General features: G+C 51.5%; 1 protein-coding gene across 1 annotated transcript in view; it reads right to left on the bottom strand.

Moving 5' to 3' along the window:
- The window catches only part of KLHL29 (kelch like family member 29), a 313,708-nt gene that overhangs the window by 213,993 nt on the left and 77,421 nt on the right, over positions 1-22,294 (bottom strand). Inside the window, 1 exon segment of the mRNA XM_036874037.1 lies at positions 14,573-14,680. The gene's annotated coding sequence lies outside the window, so the exon portion shown is untranslated.

Genomic DNA, 22,294 nt, shown 5'->3' on the forward strand with positions numbered 1-22,294 from the left:
TCACTGCTTTTTTTTTTTTTTTTTAATTAATTAATTAATTAATTTATTTATTTATGGCTGTGTTGGGTCTTCGTTTCTGTGCGAGGGCTTTCTCTAATTGTGGCAAGTGGGGACCACTCTTCATCGCGGTGCGTGGGCCTCTCATTATCGCGGCCTCTCTTGTTGCGGAGCACAGGCTCCAGACGCGCAGGCTCAGTAATTGTGGCTCACGGGCCTAGTTGCTCCACGGCATGTGGGATCCTCCCGGGCCAGGGCTCGAACCCGTGTCCCCTGCATTGGCAGGCAGATTCTCAATCACTGTGCCACCAGGGAAGCCCAACGTCACTGCTTTTTAAACTCAGAACTTAGCTGCGATCTACTGCTTTCCAATCAAATTTAAATTTTTTTTTTTTTTTTAAACTATGAACCCATCTCTTCTAGGAACTGTCTTCAATGGACTACAAAATAGCTAGAACAAGTGGGGGTTATTTGTTCCCAGAAGTAAAAAGGCACAAAAACGAGACAGAAACCTAGAGGTCTAGGAGATCACAAGGCCAACAGACCCCCCCCCTCCAGGATGCTCTTGCCCATGGGGGGCTTCTCCCACTTGTATGCTCACTGAAAAGTGAAGGACCGTGTGAGGGTGTGGAACTCCAGACTCACCACCAGCAGAGGCAGGCTGGAAAAAACTCTGCTTAATATAGAACTGTAACTAAGATTAATATAAATAATATAATAATATAAATATAACTAAGAGAACGATGTTTTCAAACCCAAACCAGGGACCCGGAGGGGAGGAGAACCCTCCTGGTATCCGCCTGAAGGCCTGTCCTTTTCTTCCTGGCGGACTCCCTCCCTCCTCTGGGATTTAACGTGGGTGGGTGTCACCTCCTTCTGGAGGCTCCCCCAGCTCCCTGGCCAGCTTCCATCCTTGCACTTTTCACCGTGTGGTGCTCTGATCCATGCGCACGCCCACCTCTCCCCTGCTCCTCCCCTGGTTCACTCAGCAGCCTCAGGGGCCACGTCAGCGCTGTGCCCGAAGCAGGGGCTCTGCCCCCACCAGGCCCTCTGCCTCCAGGGATGGAGCCTCGTCTCATGCCTCAGTGAGCAAGCCGTCCTCTCAGAGACTCCGCTCGGGAGGGATTCAACAGGGCAGGCTTCTGAGAACGCTTCCTTGTGGCAGGAGGTACGAAGGACTGCTGGCTCACCCTGCTTTAGGAGGCAGCTGGGGACTAGCTGTTCTCCATTTCCATTCAAAACAAAACAAAGGAAAACGGGCTTAAATTGCAGCAAGGGAGATTTAGGTCAGATAGAAGAAAAGCCTGTAGGAGCCACCTCAACTGGGACTCTGGGAGCTGATGGAATTTCCTGCCCTGGAGACCTGTGGGAGAGGCTTTGGTGTCAGGGCTGAGCCACTCCCAGGGCTCGCTGGAGGAGGAGGAGAAGGACCAGGGCAGGCCTAGCAGGTCCCCCTCCGCGTGTGTCACTTAGCAGCCCCGCAGCACGCCCTCACTGAGAACAGAAGGACAAATTACACGTGAGCACACACGTAATAGAGCATCGTTTCTTGGGGGCTGTCGGAGGTTGTACTGGTTATCTGTCAGAGCCCACGGAAATGCCATGCTCTCTGCCTCGTGACAAAAGCTGATTTCTCTCACTCCTTTGACTGCCGGGGCTGAGTACTCCCCCTCCCCCTCCCTAAATGACAGTTTTGCTTTCTGTCAATCCGCCCACAATGGCACGGGGCACGGGAAGTCTCGTCCTGATGGGCTGGAGGAGGCCGGCCTGGAAGAGGGAGGTGCTGGGACCCCCGTGGAGCGGCGCAGCGGGTCTCAGCTTGGAGCTGCCAGAGGGAGAGCAAGTACCAGCCCCACGGAACAAGGCCCTGAACAACAGGGGATGCGCCCCTCCTTTCGGGATAAGCAAGAGGTAGATGTCTCACATTAGTCACCGGGATCCCCAGGTAATTCCCAGTAGGAGCCCAAGGTCAGAGGCACCGCCAAGCCTGGAGGCAAATCTGTGACCCACCTGTGACAAACGTTTGAGACTTCCTAGGGGTGGTTTCATGGAGACAGCATGCCCTGCAACACTTGTTTGTCTCACTCCTGCTTTTGATTTGCATTGTCTTACAGTCTCCTTTTAAGTCACCTTCAATCCTTTCTGAACTCAGTGAGGTGAAAACAAGCAGAACCGAAAGCTTCCTGCTTTTCTCTGGCTGGGCCCTGGGCAGCCAGCTCCCACCCCGTCAGGCCTCCCAGGAGAGAGGGTTGCAGACCCCCTTCCCTACCCATAGGTGCCAGGCCAGAGCTGTTGATTCTGGCGACCCCACAGTGGGGAATTGCAGCCAGTCTGCCAAGAGCCCTCCAAGGCCCGTGAGAGAGGCTCGGTCAGTTCACAGCGCCTGTGTGCTGACACGGGACTGGGGCAAAGAGGGGACCGACGGGGTGGTCTGTCAGAGCATCACTGTGCCCGGGACGGCAGCTGTGCCACCCTTGTCTGCCCTCCTGGGCCTGTGAGACTCGGCCCCATGCTGAACAACACGCTGAGATCATCAGCCAAAGGCAGGTGATGCCCAAGGGTGATCTTCCTCCACTTCTGGATGCAAAGTTGTACAGGAAGGGGTCTGGGGATGTAGGTCAGTGTGGGAGCCTGACCGGCAGGACAGGACCAGTGTCTCCTCAGGGAATCCTTCTCAAAGGAGATGGGAAGTTTCCGTCTGTTTCAAGCTGTTCTGGAACGCAGCAAGGGACCACTTCTCCTGGCCTTTGTGTCCTCCAGTCCTGACCACCCCGCTGTCCACAGTAGGAGAGGTGAGAAGGCTACAAGGGGCCTCTCCCAGGGCTGGTTACCACAGTTATTGAGAAATGAGCACGCATGGGACCGCTCCGCTGTGGCTTCCCCCACGACACGGCCTGGCCCAGAGGTCTGTGCAACATTCCAGATGTGTGACAATTCCAGGGCCCAGCATCCAGCAACTCCACCCTGTTCCTCACAGCTCCCAACTCAGGGTGGCTCTGGTTGCCTGAGAAGTGTAACCAAGACCGTTCATGACTGCAGGCCCTGGGGACGCTGGTTGTGGGGGTGCTGATGTGTCCTTGTGTGCCCCGACCCAGGAGAAGCCAAGAATGGGCAGTGGGAGAGACTTCACCTCTTTTTCTTTGGGGTCTCTCCCTGACTGGGGGCTCCTGGGCAGGACTTTGAAGTAGTCCTGCAGATGTAGGGCAAGCAGCTGGCCTTGCTGGTAGGGCGACAGTATGGGCAGGAGAGGAACAGCTCTTGGCAGGGCTCACCCAGTCCTAAAGACCAGCCCATACAGCCGGGTTCGCCCCATCTGGGCACAGAGCTCCTCCCCCAGGATGGAGAAGTGTGGCCCGAAGGCTGTGTTCCTGATAAGTAGAAGTGTACCAGGCCAGTGAGAAGATGGGAAGTTCAGATGAAGACATCCTCTCCTACTCCCTGCCCCAGTGCCTTTGGTTTGGCCTCTAAACACCACTCAGGAGTCTAATTATACCACTAACTAGTCAGCCAGCCAGTGAGGCTGGGGTCTGCAGTCTCTATGAAACACCTCCTGGGCCCCCCGCTTGGTGAGGGAGACCAGTGGGGGAACACAGGCTTCCAGGGCTCCCAGTTTAGCTGGGAGGGCACAGGTCACACGGACATAAAGGCCAGACAAGGGATGAGAGGTTAAAACTCACAGTAGGAGGGGGTGGGACAGGCCAGCTCAGAGCCAGAGCTGACCTGAGTCCCAGACCGCTCGTGCTCTGACCCTGGGTAAGTTATTTAGCCTCTGGGAACCTCAGTTTACTTCTCTGTAAAAGGGGACAATAATAGTACCCATGTCCATCCATAGGGTTGTTGGGAGGATTCCAGAAGAAAGTACATGGAAACCGCTCAGCATAGCCCTTGGCCCTTGGTCAGCACTGAATACCCGTCCTTGTTATTCCAGAGACTAAACCCTGCTGAGCCAGGGGAGGGGGTGGGGAGGGAGGGCTTCAGAAAGGCCAGGCCTGAGTCCGGCTCATCAGCAGGACACCGGAGGCGGGGAGGGAGCTGCGTCACCAAGGCTGCACGTGCCCCTGCCAAGCCTCGTTCTAAATGGATTATTGTTTATTGGCGGCTTATCCCATCTCTGGGGTTATGAATTATTTACCAGATGAGGACCTCATAATTGTTAATGACAGATGCCCCAAGGACAAGCTGACGTACCTTCTGGAGCCACAGTGCTAATTGTGGAGTCCCCGAAGCCCCCATGTGGCCGCATCCAGAGTGTCACTCCTAGGGACACTGCCTGACTGGCCCCTGGGGATCAATCATGAACCCAACCCCCTCATGACACAGACAAAGAAACTGAGATCCAGAGAGGAGCAGGGACATGCTTCCCGGTCCCAAAGCCGGCCAGTGGCAGCCCTCGATGGGGCAGGCCCCAGTGCTCTGAGGGTCATTTGTCCGCTGTTCGGGTTTAGGCTGCTGGGGCAGCTGTGGGCTGAGCAGGAGTTCAAGTCCTCTGTGATGGGTGCTGGGAGATCCCCGACCAGAAGCGATGAGGAGGGGCCCCAGGACCCTCTGCCGTTGTCCGTGGAGAATCAGTTTGCAGCCGAGCGGCTGTTTGGGATCCCTGTGGTCTGAGGAGGGCCACCTCCCTGGGAACAGAGGTCCCCTGCTGACTGGATGTATTCAGCAAGCAAAGGCCACAGGGTGACCGGCATGGGGGCGGAGGTAGGGGGTGGGCATTTGGTCCTGAAGAAAGTATGAATTAAGTCCATGAGTCGGCTGGGGTCCCAGCCCTTAGGATAATGACAGCAAACCCTTGTATTAAGCTATGTCTCATGCACTATTCTAGGTGTTGTATTATATGAACTATTTAATCCTTTCAACCACCCCATGAGGTAGGTATATTTATAATCTCTATTTTGCAGGTGAAGAAACTGAGGCACGAGGAGGTTCAATAACGTGTCGGAAGTCACACAGCTGGTGTGGGCAGGGCTGGGATTAGGACCCAGGCAGTCTTGTTCCATCATCTGTGCCCTTGACCACTACACTACACTGCTTACTACGAATGTTCCCCAAATGAATGAATGAACGAATGAATGAATGCTGTGAGGTCCCTTTGAATATGGGACCTCTTTTCCAAAAGTGTTTTAAATGTTAAATTGAGCATACTGAGACCCTGGGTTCCAGCAGGGTCTGGGAGCCTGTCTTCCTCTTGGACTGGGGACTGCGCTTGGAACAGAAGAAAGAAGAGCTCTGGCCTGGGGTGCTGGTGCCCCAGGGGCCGTGGCCTTGGAAGGGCTGGGTCAGTGCATTGCCCTCACTGCCCTGAGGTGGGCAGGTGTGAGCTGCTCTCATGGGCGTGGCAGGACCCTGAGTACACGCAGGTGAGACAGGTTAAATGAGATGCTTCTGAGTGAGGCACACATGCCACTCACTCATTCCATAACTGTTCCAGAGCCTTCTCTGTGTCAGGCTGTGGGGAGGGACCCAGTGACCAAGACACTGTCCCTGCCCTCAGGGGACTCCCAGCTGTCTCCCAAGGCAGACAAGAAAACAGCCAGCTGCCAGGTGAGAGGGTTCTGTGACAGAAGGGAAGCAGAGGGGCTGAGGGACCCAGGAGCACCGCGAGAAAGCCGTGTGAGTTGACCTCCTATGATCGGTTCCTTTACAGTGTTGTATGTGCTCAGCTCTGAGCTCACAGTGGTCCGGGGATGAGCCTTGAGCACACTCGACAGTGAAAGGACTGCACTTGACCCCAAAAGAACCAAATGGGTGCCGGGGAGAGTAATAGCATCAGGAAATCAGAGGAGAAGAGAGAAAATTCCCAGAGTGGGTGGCCTGGGAGCACTTTGCCAGGAGATGGGTAGGGATGGGAGAGGCACTCCTGGGAGATGCAGGCTTAGCAGGACAGGTGCTCAGAGGTGCGATGCACACAAGCAGGGTCAGTTAGGAGCACAGGGTCCGTCTGGAGGGGAGCAGAGGCCGTGTGTGAGTGCGTGGGGCATGCATGGGTGCCGGGGTGGAGGTCAGGGGAGGTGAGTTTGGCTAGCTGGTATGGGGTCAGATTTACTTTATCCGATTCACAGAGCCACTAGTGCAGCTCTGTGCTCACCTGTGCAAGATGCAGAGCACTCTGATTGCATTTTAGAAAGCCCTGAACTGGTGCTAAATAAGTAATCGTACTGTTTATTCTGGGTTGGAGAAGCAGGATGCCTCCTGTACGTGCTAGTGGGAGGGCGAGGCTCTCTGGCTGGCTGCTGGGGGCTGCCTTGTGCACATCCGTGAGCATGGCGCTGATCTGAGAAGGGACCCTGGATAGAGCCTCTCCGTGTCCCGACTTTCATTTCCCACTTTCGGCACCTGCCTGTGTACCTGGAGGAGGGGGGATAGGTTAATTGTTACCTCCTGTGCTGTTACTAGGTTACTTTGTAAAAGCAGAAATATGCTTTTAATGATTTTTTGTTGTTGTTGCTACCTCACAAACCAGATGCTTTTATCTAAATGAGTTGCTATAAATCAAAAGAAGGGCCCGTGAGGGTTGCTAGGCTGCATCTGTCTTACACAGGGAAGTTCTAGCTCTGTGAATGAGAATTAAGTCTCCCCCATCCTTTTAGCATCCAGCTCCCTTACAAGTGAGAGTGAGAACATGCACAGGCAGCTGTAATGAATGTGCCTCCGAGTGGCCTGGATGAGAGGATGCAGTGAGTGAGCGGTCTCCAGCCTGCAGTGGTAATTCCATTCGCTGTTCAACTTGGTGTAGGTGGGTGATGCCTGGGCCTGGCTGACTGTGGTCTTTGGGCCTCTTGGGTCACTGTGGGTGGGAGGAAGGAAGGAAGATGTGATTCTTCCAGTTTTTTTCCTGGGTGGGGGTGGGACTACACTGAGGCCCAGAGGATGGTCATTCAATGCTGGGCTTGACACATAGTAGGTGCTCAACTAATGTTTGTGGAAGACAGGCAGGTGCAGACTGACACTCGCTCAGAGGTCTTAGGCTTCAGTCTAAGGAGTAGCAGTTGATGTGGAGGCAGGAGGGGCTCTGGATTAGGAACCAGGAGACAAGGACTCTAGTTCCCACTCTGCTTTGATTGGCTGTGTGACCTTGGGCAAGACACTGGCCCTCTCTGGGCCTCAGCTTGTTTTGCTCAGTATAATCAATGGCAACAATAATCCCTCTCTATCTGCCTCCTAGGGTCTCCCTTATGACCAAGTAGATGAAGTTATGTGAAAACACTTTGCAAACTGAAAGCACTGGGTCATGGGAAGAGGTAAAGTAAGTCCTATGGTCTTAGTCTTGGACGTTCTAACAAAGTGAGGTTGGGGCAGTGGCTGCCCTGAGCACGAGGCTGCCAAAGAGTCTCCGGGGCTCAGGGAGTGCACGGGGAGCTTGGCTGTGAGAGTGCTCTCTGGCCAGTGCTCTGTGAGCCTTCAGCTCTGTTTCCATTATCTGAGAGGGTGGCTTCTGGAGGCTTAGCATGGCACTCAATGCCCATCACAGCCGAGACCCAATTACCTTTCCAGCCACATCTCCCAACTCTTAGGTCTCCCTTAGCACTTATGCTCTCGGCTCTCCTGTCCCTTTATACCTTCAGGCCTTTGCACAAGCTGTTTCTATTGCCTGAAACACTGCCTACATGCGCGTGTGCACTGACACACACACACACACACACACACACATTTCCAGCTTGAAGTTACCTCTTCTTGTAACCTGTGGTTTTGATCAAACTAGTTTAGTTGCTGAATACTCTCATGGCCTCAAATGTGTGCTCTGGGTCAGGGATTTTGTCTCATATGGTCACTGCTGTACCCCCAGTGCCCGGAATACAGCCTGGCATAGAGCAGGTGCTTAAGAAATATTTGTTGACTGAATGAGTTCTTCCATAGCACACTGTATAAATTCCTATTGTTGTATTTATCACATCTTATTGTCAAAATGTATTTACTTGCTGGTCTCCCCACTGGACTGCCAGCTCCTTGAGGACAGGCTTTTGTCTGAACTCTCTGGATCCCGGACCTAGAACAATATACAATGTGGTTGCCAGTAAGTGCTTGAGTGAATGAATGAATGAGTTTTACCGTGTGCTGGGTATTCTTCTTACAGCCCCAATGCTTCTGGCTCTATCTGTCATGTTGCAAGAGAGAGAGAGAATTTATGATTAGCAGACAAAAGCCTAAAAGTTCTGAGTGACCTGTGAATATATGAAACTATCAATAAGAGCCAGAAGCTCACAAATTCAGGAGCATCCTTACACAGTCACTGGACAAATGCGTGCATGGTGCTCTCCCAGAGCAGGACTCTGGCAGGGCCACTACCAGCCTATTCAGCATTTTTGTGCAAGTTAGAAAGAGGAGCCCCTCCCTCTGAGCCCTCACAGGCACAGCAAAGCTTGCACAGCACAGGCTGGGTGTCAACTCCCACGCTCCCCCCCCCGGGGCCAGGTGCCCTCCCGTAGGGCACAAACCCACAACTGTTCCCATCAGCCCTGGTCTCTGGGGCAGGTGCAAAGTAAGGAAGGAGACAGGTCACTTGGAAATCAAACTTGGCCACAGAAATAAACTCGGAGGTTTGCAGATAAGCTATTTCTAGCCCAGGTGCCAAACAAGGTTTTGCAGCTAGAGTGAACTGCTGTGTGCGCCCCGCCCCCATTAGCCAAGGGGAAGCACCTTCCCTGTGCATATGCTGCTTCCAACAACTCAGCTCCAGAAATGGGGGATCCAACCCTGGGGCATCGCCTACCTTTGGCTGATGATCTCAGCATGTTGTTCAGCATGGGGCCGAGTCTCACAGGCCCAGGAGGGCAGACAAGGGTGGCACAGCCGCCGTCCCGGGCACAGTGATGCTCTGACAGACCACCCCGTCGGTCCCCTCTTTGCCCCAGTCCCATGTCAGCACACAGGCGTTGTGAACTGACCGAGCCTGTCTCACGGGCCTTGGAGGGCTCTTGGCAGACTGGCTGCAATTCCCCACTGTGGGGTCGCCAGAATCGACGGCTCTGGCCTGGCACCTATGGGTAGGGAAGGGGGTCTGCAACCCTCTCTGCCGGGAGGCCTGACGGGGTGGGAGCTGGCTGCCCAGGGCCCAGCCAGAGAAAAGCAGGAAGCTTTCGGTTCTGCTTGTTTTCACCTCACTGAGTTCAGAAAGGATTGAAGGTGACTTAAAAGGAGACTGTAAGACAATGCAAATCAAAAGCAGGAGGGAGACAAACAAGTGTTGCAGGGCATGCTGTCTCCATGAAACCACCCCTAGGAAGTCTCAAACGTTTGTCACAGGTGGGTCACAGATTTGCCTCCAGGCTTGGCGGTGCCTCTGACCTTGGGCTCCTACTGGGAATTACCTGGGTAGTGTCACAAAAATACTAATGCCTGGGTCCCAGCCGTAGAGATTTTGATCTAACTGATCTGGTGTGTAGCCTGGATATCAGAATTTTAAAAATTTCCCTAGGTGATCTTAATATGCAGCCAGGGTTGAGAGCCACTGTTTAGACTTAGAAGAGGCAAACAAGGAGCTGATCTGTTACAACATGATCTAATATGAGATACTGTGATGATGGCTCGGGAGAAGATGCCTATGCTGAAATCAGAGGCGCTGATTTCAGGTCCCAGCAAAGGAGTCACAGTGACAGGATGGACATTAACTGCCACAAAATCCTAAACGTGGGGCTTCCCTGGTGGCGCAGTGGTTGAGAATCTGCCTGCCAATGCAGGGGACATGGGTTCGACCCCTGGTCTGGGAAGATCCCACATGCTGCGGAGCGACTAGGCCCGTGAGCCACAATTGCTGAGCCTGTGCATCTGGAGCCTGTGCTCCGCAACAAGAGAGGCCGCGACAGTGAGAGGCCCGCGCACCGCGATGAAGAGTGGCCCCCACTTGCCGCAACTAGAGAAAGCCCTCGCACAGAAACGAAGACCCAACACAGCCATAAATAAATAAATAAATAAATAAATAATTAAAAAAAAATCCTAAATGTGAGCATATCTACATGCTCCATAGGAAAATAAGATCTTCTAACAGCCTGTAGGGTTCATGTAAAAGCATTTCGGGGTGGGGCGAGATGAACAGGGTTGACAGAGTGCCATAGCCATGGTACCCAGCTTTCAGAAGCCTTGACCCAGGGGGTAGATTTTAGAATAGCTTAAAGAGTAGATAAATTACATATCATACAGCAATTTTGTTTTGCCAAATCTCCATAACCTCCATCCCAAATCCTCAGGGCTTAGAATCCAGGAATTTGTTAACACCTTTGAGTTGAGAGTATTGGTTAAAGCTTTAAGACACACAGATGCCCATCCTCATGAGAACAATGAAATTAGAAGGTCTGGGGTAAGAACCCAGGCATCTGTATTTTTTAAATCTCTCCAGGTGACTGCAATGTTCACTGAGGCCTGAGCACTGCTGGCCCAGGTAATGTCATTTTACCTCTGAACCTGTCTACCTTCTCCTGGGAGCTAGGAAGGTCGGGGGCGGTGGGGGCGGTGGTTATTCTACATTTAAAGCAGAGGAGATGGAGGCTCAGAAAGCTGTATGGGGCTTGCCTGGCATTAGTGGTGGATTTGGGATGAGAGCCCAGTGGCCTGTCTCTCAGTCCAGCGTCCCTTCTACCACACTGCCTGTGAGGTCATCTGTCCTGCAGTCCTGTGATCTCTGAACTGAATAAGATCATCTGATCTCATGATGGGGAGATAAAAGAATGGTCCCTGTCCTCCAGAAGCTCATGGTCCAGGAAAGAGGATGACAGGCTCAAGACAAAGGAGACAGAGGTTCACAGCCTAGGGAGAGGCGAGGGTTGAGGCATCCCTAAAGGCTTCATAGCAATGAGGTGGCTTCTTTTGGCCAGGTCAAGTCTGAGATGCAGTCAGACCGGTGGGTGATGGATTCTCAGAACTATGGAGAAGTGGTCAGGACCTTAGGGCAGAGGTGCTGCCTGAGAATCAAGCCCTGGGGACAGCTGAAGCAGAGGGAGTAGAGGGGCTGCTGAGAGACAGTAAAGCTGAGGGAAACCCGGTAGCACAAACACCTTCATTTACAGGCAGGAGGAGGAAGAGGGGCTGGAGTGGCCAGAAAGACAGCGAGGTGCAGCCCACCCAAGCCGAGGGTGGGAGGCTCCATGTCTACATGAAACCAGTAGGGAGGTCTTTTGCTGATCCTGAGGAGGACAGGGCTGGCTGGAGGTCTGGAGGACAATGGGGAAGGCAGGGAACAGTTGCAAGGACCGGAAAGGGAATGGACCAGTGATGCATGAGGGATGCCTGGGCAGCACTGAGGCTTTGGCTAAGGCTCTGCTAAAGGATCTGTGCCCAAGCCCCTTGGCGTGGTTACACGGCCCCCTCAGGTGTCTGAGGGCCCAGAGGCCCAGGGGAGGTAGGGGCTGCAGAAGTTTCCAGGGCGGGCCAGGACAGGTAGCAAGAACAAAGGACAAGTGGGTGACAGCTTGGATGTGCTGGCGAAAGCAGCACTAAAGTGCCAGCCCAGAGGTCCATCCTCAGGGTGGAAGCCAAAGGGGGATCAGAAAGAGAAGGAGGGAGGAGGGGCCGGGGGTCCAACGAAGCGAGGCTGTGAAGAGTGAGGGAGCGCAGCAAGGCACAGGATGTGTGTGGTCAGCAAGGGCACCTTTGGGATGGCGTTGCCGGGTGAAGCTGCTGTGAGTGCAAAAGTCCAGGGCACAGCACAAGGTGTCCTCTAATGGCACAGCTCCAGGTCCCATTAGTTCTGGAGACATCTGTAATGTCCTCCCAGCATGCAGGGCACCCAGGGGGACTAGGGGCCTGGATAGGCAGCACTGAGACGGTCCCAGGATGAAGGCTGGGGATGCCACACAGTGGCATCCCCAGCACCGATGGGGATGGGCACTGGCCCTGCATCACCTCTGAGCCTAGGTGTCTGTTAATGCCATTCTTGGCTCAGTCTTCAGTTCTGCACAAATCAGGTCCTCGGCTTTACCCCTCAACTCTTCAGCCCCACCCTGGCCACGGTTGCACACTGCAGTGCTGGCATCAGATTTCCCTCCTGCTGGCTGGTCCTGGTACCATGCTCTTGGTTACACAGAGGATGCTCATCAAGCCACGGACAAGCAGAGAGCAGCCCCCCATGCTCTGCATCTGAGCAGAGCCCGCTTTGTAGCAGGATAAATGGAGCCCAGTGACCTGGCCCAATTTCCACAGGAAAGTGGTAGTTCTTCCACTGGTCACCAGGGGTCAAAGCAGGCCGTGGAAGCTTCCTATCTTCTTGGGGATCTGTGGGAGTCCTGCACGTGAGGGAAACATATAACCCAGCTCCAGGCCATATGCTATGGTGGTGCTCCCAGGAAAGGCTGTGGGTGGGTGTGCGGTGAGTATTTATTGAAAGCCTCGGCAGGCGCTGGGTGGGGTGGTGGAAGGGAGCACAGACAGAATCAATGATTATCCTCCAGGGACTGGCCAGGAGGTAGGGAAGACCGCCATGAGTTCACAGTGAGAAGACCAGTCTGGTGGGTACGGAGATTTAAGGCCCACAAGGGGTGTATCCTCTCAGATATGCCTGGGGAGATAACCTTCAAGTCCCTCCCGATCCTAAAATACATGCTTCTCAAAGGTTGAGATTTAAGGCCCACAAGGGGTGTATCCTATCAGATATGCCTGGTGAGATAACCTTCAAGTCCCTCCCGATCCTAAAATACATGCTTCTCAAAGGTTGGGATGAACAAGAGCCATGTGTCACCCTGCATCAGACGCAGGGAATAGAAGACCCCAAAATAAAGGCCATTAAACCCATTGCCCTGGGTCTCTCTACCCCCTTCACCGCAGCCACACTCACACTCACACTCACACTCTAAAACTTGAAGGCGTATTCTTGGAAAGCTGACTTCTGTGAAGAGCATCTCCTGAATCTTTTCTCAGACACTGAACTCCACCTTTGCCCCCTCCAAGAGCTGAGAATGCCACGGTCACCAAATCCAAGCTTCACTGTCTAGTTTTCCAACTCCCCTCCTCTGGCCCGACAGTCACAGAAGCAAAGCATTCCCTAGTGTCCAGGATGAGCAGCCAGCTGGCCAGCCAGTCAGTGACGTCCTTAGGAGCGTGCCAACAGCCTAACAACTCTCAAGGTCAGGAGCCCATCTGTCCCCATGGCCGCCCCTACTGGACTGCTGGGTGGCAGCAGGCTGGGTGCACGCGGATGTTTCTTCTATTTCGGTAGCTGATTCAGGCCCAGCCTGGAGCCTCCTCCTGCTTCCTGCTGACAACCATGTCTGCCTGCAACTCAGGATCCCTTCTCTTTGTGCGAGGGCTCTGGGGGTGCAGCGCATCCCCAACTCCACTGTCTCTGAGTCCAAAGAGAAAGCTCTCTGACCAGCAGACAATCAGGACATGGCAGGAACCTTGTTGGTCAGCTGCTGAGACCCCTGCTGTGGAAGGAAGCTGGAGTCCAGGCTACAGGCTGGTCCCAGGCAGAGCCCCTGAGGCTCCTGGTCAGAGGGCACCAGGGCATGGTCCTGCTGAGAACGCAGCACCTGAGCTCGCCCAGCACCAGCCCTAGGAGTGATGCAGAGGTGGCTTTGGCCCATGGACTTCTAAAGGCTCAAGTGCCATCAAGACATGCTAGCCTAGGCCAGCTCAGCCTCAAGTGTCCTGAATCCCGGTGCCTACACCTCCAACTCCCACCTTCATTCCAGGCCCAGCTCGCTGATTTGTTTCATCAGACTCTGCCCTCACAAGGTTAGGCCATGTTCCCCCCAACTCTCCTGGCTGCCTGGTCTTCCTGATCTAGGTTGGAGATTCCTGAATCAAAATTTTAAGGCTGACCTCTATAAATTTAATCCAAGGAAATAATCAAATGACCATGCAAAGACATATATGCAAAAATGTTTGTTATAGTATTATTTATAAGAGTGAAATATTAAAAATACACTAGATCTCCATTATTAAGGAACTGGTTAAGTAAACTGTGTGGCTTATTATAACCATACAATATGAAGCCTTTAAAAATGCTATAGAATTGTATTTGCTGACATAAAAAGGTACCTGCAACATATTGTGAAGTCAAAATAATGGATTACCAAGTAGTACAGACAGTGTGACCTCATCTGTGTTGTGCATGTGTGCGTGTACACTTTATGTATATGCTTAGGAAAATAGCCTGGAAAAGGACACTAAAATGGTCATTTCTCGGGATTATAATTATAAGTAATTTATATAATTTTAAGTGCTATCTTTTAAAATATTTTTACAATGAACAAATAATATATTATTATTTGTTTTAATAATATCAATAATATTTTAATGATATTTAATAATACTATTTTAATAACAAGAAAAGTTAAATTACACAAGAAGAATTGCAGTTTTTAAGGAGCTAAGTAGTCACCTAGCTGCTGGCCACCCCCAGATCCAACCTCCTGGAGGACCAGAGCCCCAGGTGACTGAATAAGAGTGACAGCCATGCTCGTGTGTTGATTCCAGAAGGGTGGGGCCCAGGTGGCTTAGCTTGGCTCTGGTTACCAGTTAATCCCACGTCTATGGTAAAAATCTCACTGACCAAAAGGGTGAGAGGACCCGCTACATTTACCTTACTTCCCCGAGGAAATCAGTGGTAGAGAAGATGCCTTCCTGATTTCCAGGTGAGCTGACCTACCTTGCACCGTCCGTCTCTGGCAAGCTCAGGATTCGTCCCCAGGATGCAAAATCCTCGATGGTCACCAACACTTAGCACAGTGTGGGCATCACCGGGAGGCCAGGCCGTCTAAAAAGAGGCAGAAGAGTGGGGGTGGGGTAAGGAAAAGGTATCACCTTTTGCAAAAAGATCTCTTTGGAATTCCAGCATCTTAGATGGTCCCCACCTCACGTGGAAGCTTGTCCCTATCTTGGATTTCCCAGTGTGGATGATCTCACACAGGCCATGCCCAAACTCTGCCCCGGCACACCAAGATAAGGGGATCTGAGTGGGCAGCAGAGGACCCCAAGGGGCAGACACTAGATCTTACCCCTCCATCCCCCAAACACAGAAAGCCCTAATCCCCATGGTAGACCCATTAACACTCAATAAGAGAGAGAATAATGGCATTTCCTTCCATCTAATCCAAACCAAGAAATTCCAGAGATGGGGAAAAATACGAAATGTAAGTCTTCTTTAATGCTGAAAAGAGCACAGGACACAAACTCTGGAACTACAAAAGCGCATCATTACTTTTAGACAGTGGACAAGAAAACCTTGAGGAGGCAAAGGATGGGTTCCCTGCAGAGAAGGTTTTTAAAAAAATATATGGATTTACTACCTCGTAGAGAGAGGCTATCGATTATGCGGAGGCAGGGCTATCCCTAGTTCCCTCTTTCAAATATAATATATGTGAAAGCCATCTTCACGACAGGAAATGGCATCCTCCACTGCAAAAAACGCATGACTGTCATTACCTGGGAATCGATATCTTTTTCTAAACTGAATATATCATTACCAATTGATTTTCCCTTTTCCTCTTAGCACTCCAGAGTCCCGGATAGCAGGGAGAAAGCTTTAGTGTGATATGAAGCTTGTGGACAGGTAAATAAGTTATTGTAAACTAATTCCACCTTATGACGAGCTTCTCTCCGACGATGCAACGGGTCCTTCTCAGAGCCTCTCAACTCAAGCTTTTTCAGCTGCTGCTGACAGACACACGCGGGCCATATCAAATAGCCATTTTAAAGCTGAAGGTGGCAAAAATATTATTTTTCCCAAGGATAGCGTGTTCCCTTTACGATTAAGAAATAACCTCAGTGGGGAAGCAAAGTAAGCCAAGGTCACCATTTAATTTTGACACAGAATCAAAGTCGTCAGTACATTTCCTCTACCAAGCTTATGTGAAGCAGACAGTTAAATTGATCTCTTTGGCCACAAAATATTGACAGTACTGGTGATAATAAACGATCAATGTATTTCTGGGAAAGAGCCTCGGCAGATATGTGTCGGTGAAGAGAGAGGTCTAGCGGACAGTGGTCAGTCCGTTTTTAGATTCTTGAGGATCTCATTCATTTAATTACCCATTCGTTCATTCACTCAGTACATATTAAGGGCATCCCCGTTATGTGTCAGGCAGTGTCTAGGCACTGGGAATACAAGTGAACAAAACAGGAAAAAAAATTCCTGCCCTCATAGAGCTCATCTTCTAGTGGATGGAAACACAGAACAAACAATAACCTTAAGAAATAAGTACAGGGGCTTCCCTGGTGGCACAGTGGTTGAGAGTCTGCCTGCTAATGCAGGGGACACGGGTTCGAGCCCTGGTCTGGGATGATCCCACATGCCGCGGAGCAACTGGGCCCGTGAGCCACAACTACTGAGCCTGCGCGTCTGGAGCCTGTGCTCCGCAACAAGAGAGGCCTCGACAGTGAGAGGCCCGCGCACCGCGATGAAGAGTGGCCCCCGCTTGCCGCAACTAGAGAAAGCCCTTGCACAGAAACGAAGACCCAACACAGCCAAAAATAAATATAAAAATAAATAAATAAATAAAAGATTACTATAAAAAAAAAAGAAATAAGTACAAATTGTACAATATATTAGAAGGTTGTCAGGACTATTTATTAGAGAAGTAGAGCAGAAGATGACTGTGGGGGATTGTGGTGCAGTTTAGAGAGGGTGGTCGGTGTAATAAGCCTCACGAGAGGATGGCATTCGAGCATGCTGGAAGATGATACGGTCCTGGGCTGTGCAGGTGTCCGGGGAGAGCATTCAGGGCAGAGGGAAGAGCCAGTGCAAATGCCCCGGGGGGGGCGTGACTGTTGTGTTCCTGGATCCGCCGCTGTGGCTGGACATGGGAGACTATAGGACATTAAGCTGGAGAGGTGAGAATTCAGTTAGCGTGGGGCCTTGCAGGCCACTGTAAAGGCTACTAACTAATTGAGAGCCCAAGACCCTGGCCAGCAAGCCTTAGAAAGAGCTCTCCCTCTCTTGAGGCAAACCTCTTGGTTGCCAATGTCAGGTTAATCCACTTCCCTTTTCTGCAACCCAGATGGCTCGACTCTCCAGGTTGTGCCAGACGAATACAGCACAGTCCAGACAGGAGGGGGCTGGGTAGTGCAGGGAGGCGAGCCACCAGTGCTGTCTAACCTGTTCTGATGACAATGGCCTCGTCCTTCCTCCTTTGTGGTCCCCAGAGGCCACTTCTAGAGGAGATAACCGGAACAAAGTTCCGAACAAAAATAAACCACATGCACAGCTGAGTTCTCTGGGACTGTTCCCTAACGTGCTTATGAAAAGATCCTAACGTGAGCTGACGTGTGAGACATCACAGGCTGTGCTGGGTATCTTCTGTTCGCTCCTCCAGATCGACTTGCCATCCGGTTCTGTGTCCTGGGAGGCTCACCCGGTCGGCAGAGAGGGTGTCCCTCCAGCTCTGAGACCCTGAAACTTCCAGTTACGTTCAGCCAGTGCAGACCAGCAGGAGACAAGGGATTGGGGTGGGGCTGGGTGTTTATTCCCAATTTCCTGCCTCCTTGCTTGTCTTCATGGGATGGCTGTGACTCTCTACTGAAGGTCGCGGCTCTGGTTGGTCTTGGGCTCCACACAGGCCTCTCTCTGCCTTCCAGTAACAGCTCCCTCCCCTTGCCCTGATTATGAGCCCTGGGGTATTGCCCTGTTGTGGTCTTATCCTACTGTGTCTACACCTTTGTGAATAGTCCTTTCATTTAACTCTCTTCAAATTACACATTTGAATGTGTCTGTTTCCTGTCAAGACCCTAATGAATACATTCTCAGAGGTGGTTAGAAGCAGGACTTTGGAATCAGACATCCGAACTAGAATTCTAACGTGGCCCTTAGTTTTGTGACACCGGCTAAATTATTTAATTTCTATGAACTCTTGTTTCCCATTATTAATGTATCAGAGAAACTGGTACATAATTATCATCCTCAGCAAAAGCATCAGCATGAGCATCTCACTACTGCCATCATCCACTCACAGTCCCAGGGCAAGTCACACCTCCTTCACGACATCTCTGCCCACCTCAACCAGACGCTCCTCCCTTGAGGGGTTTCTAGCTGTTCTCAGCTCATATTTGGTATTAGTTTATGTCTCAGTAATTTCATCTCTCTCCTCTTCTTGCTCTTCTTTCTCCCACCCAACCTCTACTCCTTGTATTCAAATCCTGAACATCCTGAGAACAGACATTATCTTAATATTTGAATCTCTGGCCCATAACACCCATCACATGGGGGTGTATATAGACCCTTCATTCAGTACCTTTTCTTCTTAGGAGGCCTATAAGCTACATCCATCAACCTAAACACATTCTACCCTAATGAGATGCATGGTATTTAAAGTGATTTTAAAATAAATGACTAGAAACTGATTTCTAGTAATAATTTCATTCCCATGATAACACTGTAAAACCTTAAGTTTCCAAAGATCATGGCCTGGGGAAATGAATCTCAGGAAAGAACCCGGGAAATCACAGGGAGGTAGGTGTGGTTTTCCATCCCCAGGGGAGATGAAGGTACTACCTCTGGAGCTGACCTTTGACATCTCTGGTCAAACTGACCCTTTCTCTTCCACTAATCTCATCATCAAAGGGCAGCTTCCAGGCTTAAGGAAAATAAAATTTAAAAAGCCAAAGGATGAGGGACCTTTTCTACTTTAGTTTAAAAAGTGCGGTAGGTAATAAGTCAATGCCTGTGAAATTGGTCTTAAGTCCTTCACCTTCTCAAGGCCCTTAAGAGATGCTAATTGAATTTGACAGAGCATAAAGGCCCATATGAAACCAGGACCCATGAATAGGCTGTTTGGGTTACATTAACTGCCTAAATGCTGGGAGATCCTCAGAGTTAAACTCAAAGAAATTTTTGAGACCTATTCTAACTCTAAATCTACAAATAAAGATGGTTCCTGACATGAACCAAATTGATAGCCAAGAGAATAATAAACAAGGGCCCCAGGATTTTTTTTACTTCCCTATAAAAGATACCAATTTTTTGGAGAGAAACTGCCTTAAGAGAGGAAAAACCAATTAGGGAGTCTCCCGTTTGACGCAGGATCAGAGAGCAGCCCTGCCTGGGTCTTGACCATGCTACCCAATTATGATTCCAGCGCCCGGGTAGCTCACTACCCCTCAGCCAACTAGGAAACAAGGATTCTTCCTTCCTTGGAAGGAAGAAAAAAAGCAAAGGAACTGGAGGCTGTAAACTATAGTGAGAAAATCAGCTCCCACACCCACCCTCCTGTCAGCCCAGGTGCAGAACCCTCTGGCACCCCTGGCACAGGCTTGGATGTCTGCTGTGAATGTATCCTGCAAGGGGAACTCTCATTCACATTCTCCTTCTTTTAAGAAGACAGAAAACCAGGCCATCCATTAATAATATCAACCATGGGTTCACCAAAGCTTGTAGGCATGTTGCCAACCCCAAAATAAGCACTCTCTCTGAGTGTTTATCCATCAGGTTCTTGACAGTTCATGGACCAAGGGGTCCGGAAGGCACTGCTTTTAAAAGGGGAGAATTAAGATGCAAAGATGGAGCACAGCCGGTTACGAGAGCCCACCCAGCACAATGCTCAGGCTTCTTCTTCCCATTAAGGAGCCAGAATTGGCCACTGATGAGATCCATTACATATTCTCCACGATAGGGATGCACCACCTGGCAAGCTTTTCTACGGGCACGTGTTCTTCAAAGAAAGATAGGATCTTCAGAGGCCATGACTCCTGATTGAGGGAATAATAATAATATTTTCATAACGTTTGACGTTGACAAAGCCTAGTCGTTCACAGTTTCTCATTTACCCTTTCTAACAAGCTTGTGAATACTTTACAATTATTATTCCCATTTTATAGATGAGGAAACTGAGGCTCACGGACAATGAGAATTACCTAAAGTCACATAGCAAGTGAAAGTGGGAGGGAGCTGGAAGTGGAGCTCTGGATTTGTGCCCCCATCCCACGTCTCTGTTCTGGATTTCGGCCCCCTCGTTCCTGGGATCCCAATCAGTGAGGAGCTTAGAGCTGTTCTGTGTTTTCTCTGCAGTCACCACCCTGGGCTGAATAAAAGCACAGGTGTCGGTGGACATCCGCATTCCAGTCAGGTCCTGGTGAGCCCAAACTAACCCTACAACCCGACTGGCTGTCCTCCCCACCACCATTGCCCACCTCTCGGCAGCTCCCAGATGCCCCGGAGGTGGTCAGGTTCCCAAGTGACCCCCTGACCCTGAGCAGAGCCTCTCACAGCAGAGAAGCCCAGACGGCCCCAGCCCCTACCGCAGACCTCTGTCGGCAGGACCGCAGCTCACCCAGGTTCTTCGTTACTGTTAACTCGGTGCTTCCCCACACTGTTTTCATCATCACCCCCCCACCCCAAGAGAAAAATTGCGTGAAATTCTTTCCAACGAGAGAAATTCAATTCTAAGGAGTAGGATTCTGATGGGCAGAGTGGAGCTTTGGTGGGTCAAAACCACTGCACTGAGGTTTGCTTGCAGCTTCCCTGCTCCACCAATCCATGCCACCCCCGCCTGCCTGAGGCTGCGTGCGTTCGGGGCTGACCTTCCTCCACAGCTGCTACTGCCGGACCCTCATCTCGGGGCCCTGCACTGCCGCCTCCCACGGCACTGCTCAGAACAGTTCTCTCCACTCTCCGCTATGGCTGCCTGGGGCGAGGCCTCCCCATCTCTCACCTGGCTCACAGCTCTGCTACTGCTAAGGGGTGGTGCTCAACCCCAGAATGGGTCAGATCACTCCCTGGCCAGAGTCCCTCCATGGCAGGGGCCCCAAGAACCCAGGCCAGTCTGGACTCTTCCCAGTGTCCTGCCATGTCCAGCCTCCTGCCCCGGACAGCCCCAGCTCTCCTCCACTTCTGTGATCAGACACACACCTGCTCTTGCTTCCTGGACCTCCTCCCCCTGCCTTCACCCCTTCTCCTCCTGAAAACTCCTCTCCAGAAGTTTTTCTGCACTGTCCGGAGTACAGACACTCCCGGGCGAATCCCTGGAGAATATCGAGATAAGGACACAGCGTCACCAAAGGAGGCTTCGCAATGGCCTATCTCCTGGTTCCGCTCGGCTGGCTTGGGCGAGGAGAACGGGGAGATAAGGACGACGGGGTGCCCGTGGCCTGACTGGATCCTAAGGTTTGCCACGACAGGGCTCTGCCAGAAACCTAGGCTGAAAGGTCTCAGAAAAAAAAGGTGGCAAATCAGCTCCCCTGACACAAACTCTCTTCTTGTTGCAAGGCAGACCCAGTTCAATTAACTAGGAATCCACCAACTCAGTCCCACCACTCAGAGCCTGCCACAAATTTATAGAGGCTTTCCTGTCACCAGATCCAGAACTGGGAAGACCTTGCATTTCCTGAGGGCCGCAGGCTGGAGAGAAGGGCAGAGGCTCCAGCAAATCTGTTACACCCACTCGCCCATGGCGGCAGGAAGATGTGGGCAGGGCGTGCAGCACCTGGCACGTAGTAGATGCTCAGCAAGGCTCTGCTGAAGGAAGGAAACCGCCTCCAAGACTCAACTCACTTTCTACAATTTTGCTTCGAACATTTGGACATTCACACCACAGCTGCATGATTGGAATACAAACCAGTTTAAAAAAAAAAAAATCAGACATTGCTTCCAGATTTCGCTCTTATAAACAGGCCTGCATCCTCCCTTTAAATGGTAATAATTCCTTCCCAGATGTTGCTTCTCCTTCAGACCCGTAAATTTAAGCTTTTCATGATGATGCTTCACATTTGCCTGGTGCCACGGGCTCTTTGGAGTGTTTCTGCATCTTCTTTCCCTCATTAGACAGCCATGCGGACCCCAGAAGAGGCAGGACAGGGGCCGGCATCCCTGATTCACTGACAGGAAGGCCAGCTGCTGAGGCTGCAGAGCTGGATTGCGGTGGGTGTGGGTGTCGCTCTCCTTCCTGGTGCTGAGAGCCATGGTACCTTCCTCTCCAGCACCGTCCAGGCGGCCATGTGGGTGGGGCAACTGTGGAGTCTCCACCCCCAAGACCATGCTGCCCACTTAAAACTCTGACTCAGATGTGAACAAGTCTCTTCCCTTGGTTCTCCCTGCACTCCTGGGGCCAGGCTATAACATCTGGATAAGACTTATCTAGAGTCTTGGGGAATAAAACAGAACAATACGCCAGGAGGGGTGAGAGCAGTGGAAAGAGGAAGTAGAACGTGGCCTGATAAGCTGGCGCCCCAGCTGTTCTCCAGGAGGTTCCATCCTGGCTCCATGGGGCAGCCCCCATCTTAGCATTGAGCACACCTGGAATTCACAGCCAGGAAAGAGCCCACCTCAAGTCTGGACCCACAAGTAGAGCCCAGAGAGACTAGGACTCCCCTCTTCCCTCCCACCTTCCCTGTTCCAATTTCTTCTCTGAGGCTGTCCCTTTCCTGGTGACAGACCCTGGGG

This window comes from Balaenoptera musculus, chromosome 13 (genome assembly GCF_009873245.2).
Source record: "Balaenoptera musculus isolate JJ_BM4_2016_0621 chromosome 13, mBalMus1.pri.v3, whole genome shotgun sequence".
Taxonomy (NCBI): Eukaryota; Metazoa; Chordata; class Mammalia; order Artiodactyla; family Balaenopteridae; genus Balaenoptera; species Balaenoptera musculus.